Genomic DNA, 7685 nt, shown 5'->3' with positions numbered 1-7685 from the left:
GCTTCAGGCAGCAAAATGTTTTGGGCAACACAGTCCCGGACTTGGGTGCACAGGCCACAGAGGAGTGTGCTCTTCTCGTAGCCATTCTGCATGTCTCTTCATGGAAGCTTGCCAGATATTCTGACAATCCTGTTTCTAAAGCATACGATACTTAACACGCTTTGTATAATGTCAACAGCTAAAAAGTTGTTATTCCAATTAAAAATATTGATGTAATAACAAATAAAAAACACACACCATGTGGTTGTGGGAAAAGTAGGGGGGAATAAAGACGGAATACTTCTGTCCTGGTTGTGCATGTAAAAAATCTTTGTGAAAATGGAGAACGCAGTGCAACTAAATAGAACTTAAAAACAAAATGGAGGGTTGCATAGGGGTGTGTGTGTGTGTGTGTGTGTGAAATACCCAACAAAATTCAACTTAACAAAGGTCCATGAAGTCAGTTAAAGCTATTACTGCTCCAGCCTCTTGACTTCAATTGAAGGATAATGTGGCATTAAATATTTTCAATTTAACTCTGCATGACTTAGTTTAAATTGTTTCCAGAGCTCTAGACAGATCTTCCTCCGCTATTGTGAATGGCACGTCCTCCCCCACAGGCTGTGAATGCTGCCGACCCTGATTTTCTCAGATCAGAAGAGTGTTAAGGAAAAGCTCCTAGACAACTCCAGATGTTGCACCATCCGAGGTGTATCTATCTTATGTCAGGATACGTCAGAAGAACTTCATGACTGTCCATAGTTTAAAAAGTGAAGGAAAAAGTCTTTTATTGTGTGTTACTACAAACTGTCAATCTGTTCTCAGAGTGATTAAACACATGAGGTGGTTCTTCAGACCTTATTGAAGTGACCAATATTTTTGTCTGGTTTGCCTGAGGAATCTGGAAGATGCATCCGTGCTAGTTACCCTCAATTTGCAAACAAGGATTTCTCTGCAGCCTTGGATTTTGATGAAAATGTAAACTGGGCATATTCTGGAAAAGAGTTGTGCAGGAGGGGAATGATTTAATTTGATCAGCACTCTGGCTTCATATTCTGAGCATACACCAGACCTTGGATTTTAAATGATTACCTTGGAAATCAGATAATGTTTTTGCTATTTTGCTCTGGAGAAAATACGCATCTAAGGATTAGCTGCTCTGAAGAAGGTGGCAAAAGTCTGTTGCAGATTAGAGACACCTGGAAATGCCCCCTTGTAGATTAGACACACTATTTGGTATCCCCCATTGAAGATCTATCAGCCCAACCCTTCTGACAAGGGGATGTATTATTAATAATTATTGATTTGCAACTCTATGAAGTGGTGTGGTATTGCTTTAAATGTGTTGTGAAGATGGGAATTTTCTTGAATAATCTGCTCTCCTATACGCAATTCAGGTTCTCTGCCATGGATTCACGGATTGTCCTTGGGACTAGTCTCAGCGTTAAGGGTTTCCCATTTCAAAGCTGGGTAAATGTTTCCTACATATTGTGCTCCTTAGAGAGGCTGGCTTCCTGATTGCAACTAGAGAGTCTCCTCTTCAGCAGGGGGGAGGAAAAGCTCATTAGTAACTGATAGCATGTGCTGCTGACTATTTGTAGCAAGGCTTCTGGATCTTACAAAAGGTGCAGAAATGCTCACTGCCAAGGATAAATGCCATATGTTAAAGTCAGCTATTGCTGTTGCTGGACAGCTTCCAAATGCATTTTAGGGGGAAAAGGCCCTTTGGTAAACCCTATTTTAAAAGCTATTAAGTAGCTGTTAATTTATCCATTCTCTTGTGCCTTTTGAGTAGGCATCCATGCTTTGTGCAAAACACCAGCATAAGGATTAGGACCTGAAATCATCATTAAATTATTAGATCATAATTAAATCATTCACAGAGTTGGTACAGGAAGCATGCAAGACTAGCACTACATGCTCAGGAATCAAGCTCACTTGCATTTAACAAGGTACTCAGGCTTATATGGAGCAAGGCTGAGCTAGTAGCAGAGGGGTGTGTGTACGCACACACACCTTTGATTATACTAAGAATAGGTCCCTAATGGGCTGATTTGAGACTTAGATTTGAGTACCAAATCTGCTTATGCCTCACATCCATGGTGCCCTCTTACCTTTTCTGAGTGTTCCCAAGTATTTCTCACTTGCTGTTAGCCCTAACTGTGCCATTGCCACCTCCACCCCTGACTTTGGCTGTGTTTTGCTCCTTCAGAAGTTGCTTGTGTTCAGTCTAGTAAGCAATTCCAAAGGAACAGGGGAGAGCAGATGTTCATCTCAGTGGCCTTTCCAGAGGTGATGTGAAATTGAAGCCACCACCATCCCATTGAGTGTCTGTGCATTCAGTGCAATGTTACTGGCACCATAAAGACACCACCAGGAAGACGTCCCTTGAATTTCAGTTCTCCTCCTGCGCAGAAAGCTTGTTGGAAGGCCAGTTTAAGTTGATTTCGTTTCTGGCTGATCTAAATTAAGGACAGGTACAAGGATTTTATTGTTTTGCCGATGGAAACACTGGGGCGCTTTTACAAATATATATAAGGGGCTGTAGAGTCTGAACGATTGCCATGAATCAGGGTGAGTTAATCCTCAAGATGTATGCTGTAAAGAAGGGGTTACGGTACTTCATGCACTGTGAAAACAGCGCCTAAAATACTATCAAATTGATTATGGCATTAGCTTTCATGGGACAGAGTCTGCTTTATCAGATGCATGAAGTGTGCACTGGCAGAGGAACGGGAGTGTGGAGGGAGTGGACTGCCCCCGGCACCACTATTCCAGTAGGGGGACCCCCTGGACATGAACCACACCCCCACAGGCGGCGCGTCACGGCCCCAGAATGTGTGCCATGCCCCTGCTGGCGCCGTAGCACACCCTCAGGATGCACGCCACGCCCACGCCTGCTCTCCGCCTCCAGTAGCGGAGCATGCAGCCTTCACCGCTAGAAGTGTAATCCCAAATTGAGTGTCCTGCATTTAAATTAATCAGGAGCAAAAGCCTCACAAACATTTTGTTCTCTCTGTGTGTGTCATCAACAACATATCTGTATGCAGTTTTCTACACTTGAACTGCTTCTGGTGGGAAAATTCTGGAATATATGAAATGGCCTTTGGCCTGAAACAGAACTGCAGGCACAGTGTTATAGTACAATTAATAATCTGAAGCCAGCTCTCATGGACAAGCAGGTCTGTTCCTTGTGCTGGGCTCCTTAAGAATCCCCCACATCTGTTCATGATCACATGAGCAATGGTTGTGGTCCCAGCTGTGGAGAAACTGAAAAACCTCTAGTCTGGATCCCAGCTGTGGAGAAACGTAAAACCCCACAGCCTGCAGGATGGTATGATAAACAGAATGACAATATTCTCTGAACTCTGGGTTACTGGAATCAGGCCCCATCTGTGTCAGACATTTAAAGCAGTATCATACCACTTTAAAAAGTCATGGCTTCCTTCCAATGAAGAAGTGTAATTTGTTAAGGGTGTTGAGAGTTGTTATGAAGCCCCTGGTCTCCTTACAGAGCTATAATTTGCAGAGTGGTTTAACCATTGATTCCGTTTCCTGGCAAACTCTGTAAATTGTAGCTCTGCGAGGGGAATATGGTCCTCCAAACATCTCTCAACACCATTAACAATCTACAGTTCCCAGGATTCTTTGGGAGAACCCATGACTGTTTAAACTGTTATGATGCTGCTTTAAATGTATAGTATAGATGCATCTATGATGACTGGGATAACATCTTGTACATAGGAGCTGCTCATTGAGAATGTGGTTCTACGTTACAAAGGTTGCAAGTCCAACAAATGGGTAACTGCATTATTTGGCTCCTATAGAGGTTCTAGAGTTTGGATGGGGTGAGTGGGCAATGCCCCATTATGTTCAAGCCCTCCTGCCCATGAAGAGTTACTGGAATAACAAAATCTTTCCCCTTACAGTGGTACCTTGGGTTACAGACGCCTCAGGTTACAGACGCTTCAGGTTACAAACTCCGCTAACCCAGAAATAGTACCTCGGGTTAAGAACTTTGCTTCAGGATGAGAACAGAAATCTCACAGCAGTGGTGTGGCAGCAGTGGGAGACCCCATTAGCTAAAGTGGTGCTTCAGGTTAAGAACATTTTAAGGTTAAGAACGGACCTCCAGAACGAATTAAGTTCTTAACCCGAGGTACCACTGTATAGTTAAGCTTGAAATCAAGTTTGGTACCAGAATTTACCTTTTTAAAAAAAAAAAAAACCACAACCAACCTGCAAGTGGTGATATGGGAGATTTTTACCAATTGATACTGGTGGAAACAAACATTTGGAATAGATTACTGGTGAAGGTGACAGAAGAGTCTGAATGAATCCAAAAGATGGCTCTTCTTGCTGCTGAGGAAGAGATACCGGTATATGAAGTGCTGGGGGAAAGTGGGGATGTTTGATAATAATAACCTAAAACTGGTCATATCTCTCATGTGATGCTGCCATACATCCAGATTTTCCTGGACATTACTGGGATTTCAAAAGCAGAAGTGATGTCTGGGGGAATTTCTGGAAGGCGAAGGTTTGTCCTGGATCTTTGGCAAGTAAACCGAAAAATCACAATTGTTGGTGTTTTCATTAAAAAAAAAGCTCAGCAATCTTGGGGTCTTCCTATTCATGTTATAAATCTTTCTGCCAGGTGGAATGAATCATTCTGAGATATCATACTGACCCATATTAAGTATGGCCAAATGTTTAATGTTTCAGTGTTTTAATGATATCACTGCCACTGTTTTCTAGTGCGGAGGAGGCAACACCTCAAGAAGATAGCCTAGACAGACATTCATTTCATTTGCTTTGTGTATACCACTATAACCCCCCCCCCCTAATATTGTTAAGTTGGACAGTTGGAACTTTTCTGTCTGCCTCTTCCCTGGGCTTAATGGATAAGCAGATATGCTTGGGACAAACTTTCAAGCAGTGCATCCATTTTATTTTATTTTATTTGCATTTCCCTTATTTATATTTCAAAAGTAAACCTGCCCTTTCTGAAATGGGCACTTGATCTAAAATTGACCGTCTCCTGCCAGGACAGCAAAACAGTAACTGTAAAAGGCATTTCAGGCTAAAACATGGGGAGGGAACTACAGGTCCAGAGCCCAGAGAAGCCCCCGACCCAGGCTTCACTATCTGGCCCTCAGGACTCCCTGGACCTGCTCCATCCCTTTGTAAGTGCTCTTCCCTGACTGGAGTGTGTGCTGCAACTGTGATCATGCCTCTTGCTTGCCTGGAGGGGGGATGGAGAGGTAAGAGTGTACAGGTGTACATGCCTTTTGCATGGCTGGTATGTGGACAACGGCACGAGGTAAGAGTCGCAGCTGTTGCCCAGCCCACTTTTGCCTCTGACCACATCTACCACCATGATGAGGCCCTTGGGAGGTTGCTCATATGTGAATGTGGCCCTTGGTGTGGAAAAGTTTCTCCACCCACCCCCTTGGGCTACAAGGTGTCATTTGGTGTTATGAACCTGTAGTCAGATTTAACAGCCATTACTCGTTTGGAGTTGTGTCTGTCCTGCTCTCTGTCTTGCCTTACCAAAATTCTCCTCAGCTCACTCCACAGACAGAAGCTCACTCATTACAGATCAGATAGCGAAGTTTTTAATGTTTGGTGTTTTATTGTGCTTTTACATCTGTTGGAAGCTACCCAAAGTGGATACGGCAACCCAGTCAGATGGGCAGGATACAAATAATAAGAATAAGAATAATGTGAGATTCAGGTCCTGTGCTTTGACTGCACTCTGGTCTTGCTCGTCATGAGTATTGCACATCCTCAGTTGGGATTGCTAAACTTCACTCGGATTTCTGAAATATCCACCTGAGAAGCTTGGAGCTACCCTAAATCAGGTGTAGTCATTCTTAGTGGCTTGGAGCTGCAGGGCCACAGAAGCTTCTCTGTTGCCACTTGCGGGAGTTCCCTCTTGCAATGCACCCCCGTTTCTACTACAAACGCTCTCCTGCCGCCTGCTGGTCGGAGTGCCTTACTGCGCTGTTCTCTAATTCTGCACCCCACCCATGGGCTGCATCTCCTACCTGACATAGGCTCCTAACTGCAGATTAAAAATCACATCAATAACACTCCTCCCTTCCAGTGTGCCTTTGGGATGAAGTTGTTGTTGTTTAGTCGTTTAGTCGTGTCCGACTCTTTGTGACCCCATGGACCAGAGCACACCAGGCACTCCTGTCTTCACAGTTACCATATTCCAAAGCTGTTGTCCACCATGAGAAACAGAAACTCCCCCCTCACTGCCCTCATGCTGCTAGCACAGCAAGGCCTCAGGGAATATGGGACCATTACATTACACGCAGAATATCTGCATTCTTCAAGTTTTAGGGTTTAAAAATAAATATTCAACTGCAGCCATATGGCCTCCCTAGAAATAATAACTGTGAGCACAATTCCCTGGGAAAGTTTTCTGCATGAGTCCTGTTGAATTGAAACAGCCAGGCTCTTGTACTTCTCCCAATTGTTTTGATTATGCCGCGCTGAGGAGAAAGTTCTACTGCAGGGCTAAGGGAACTGTGACCCTCCAACTCTCTTCAGCCCCAATCAGTGTGGCCATAGGACAGGGATGATGGGAGCTGGTCTCTAACAACAACTGGTGTTCCACACCCGTTTTAGTGGATTCTGACCCATATATTTTAAAAATATTCTACTTTGTAGCCCGAAGAAGCTATCAAAAGATTATCATAATAAAGACACACACTCATCTAGTACAGGACCAAAAAGTATAGAGTGTCCATATGGAACCAGGATTAAGCAGGAAGCATTTCATTTCTCCATCCTTAGCTCCCCCCTCCTTTTTTGTTGTTGTTGTTGCTAGGAAGCAGCAGCTCCCACCAAAGTCTTTTGGGCAAAGGAATTGGGCTGAGCATCTAGAACTTGCACAGCCCAACTCAATCGCATTTGACTAGGATGTTCAGACTGACTCCGTGTTTCCTAGTAGGTGTAACAGAAGTTTTATGAATACAAGGATCCACCGGAACTCCCCTCTTCCTGCAACTCTGCATCTAATGTCATCCTCCTGGGGTGTTTGTTTGCGTAGTCAATTCTAGCTGAGACAGGAGTCTGAATCATTCCTACTGAATCATCAATACCGCAATTGCTCACAAAAGTTAGCAGGGGCCATTCTGTCTGCAACACGGTCATGTTCTGTTCCCTTTCAAAGCACATTTTTATACCTGTCTGATGCTTTTTCATTCTAGCAGGATGGCTAGATTTTCCATGGTCATAACGTACATAATTTCAAGGGACATCAAGATTTCACTTTCATCCTCTTTGCAGAAATCCAGGGGCTGGAATTCTAAATGCATTTATCAATGACAAACCATTAATTTAAACCAGGCTACAAGCAACCCCCCCCCCCCCCATAGTGTTGTTTTACCCGGATGCTCTTGTTACCTTGGTGGGAACAGCAGTTCTGGTATTTATTTATTTAATTTTTTTAGATGTTGGGGTTGCAAGGGCACATCAAAAGTGTGACGGCAAGGCTTTCTGCATGATTCATCTACCAAGAGGCAAAATCCCTCCCCACAATCTCTCATGTTTTCAAATCGCCTGTGGCCAGAGAAGAGAAGCTAGGATGATAAGGGGTCTGAGAACCAAAGATTAAGGGGCATGATAGCAGCCTTCAAATATCTGAAAGGACTGGCATGCAAGAAGATGGAATAGGCTTATCAGTTGCTTTTTTC

This window comes from Podarcis pityusensis, assembly GCF_964106645.2.
Source record: "Podarcis pityusensis genome assembly, chromosome: 1".
Lineage (NCBI taxonomy): Eukaryota > Metazoa > Chordata > Lepidosauria > Squamata > Lacertidae > Podarcis > Podarcis pityusensis.
Note: the sequence above shows the minus strand (reverse complement) of the source record.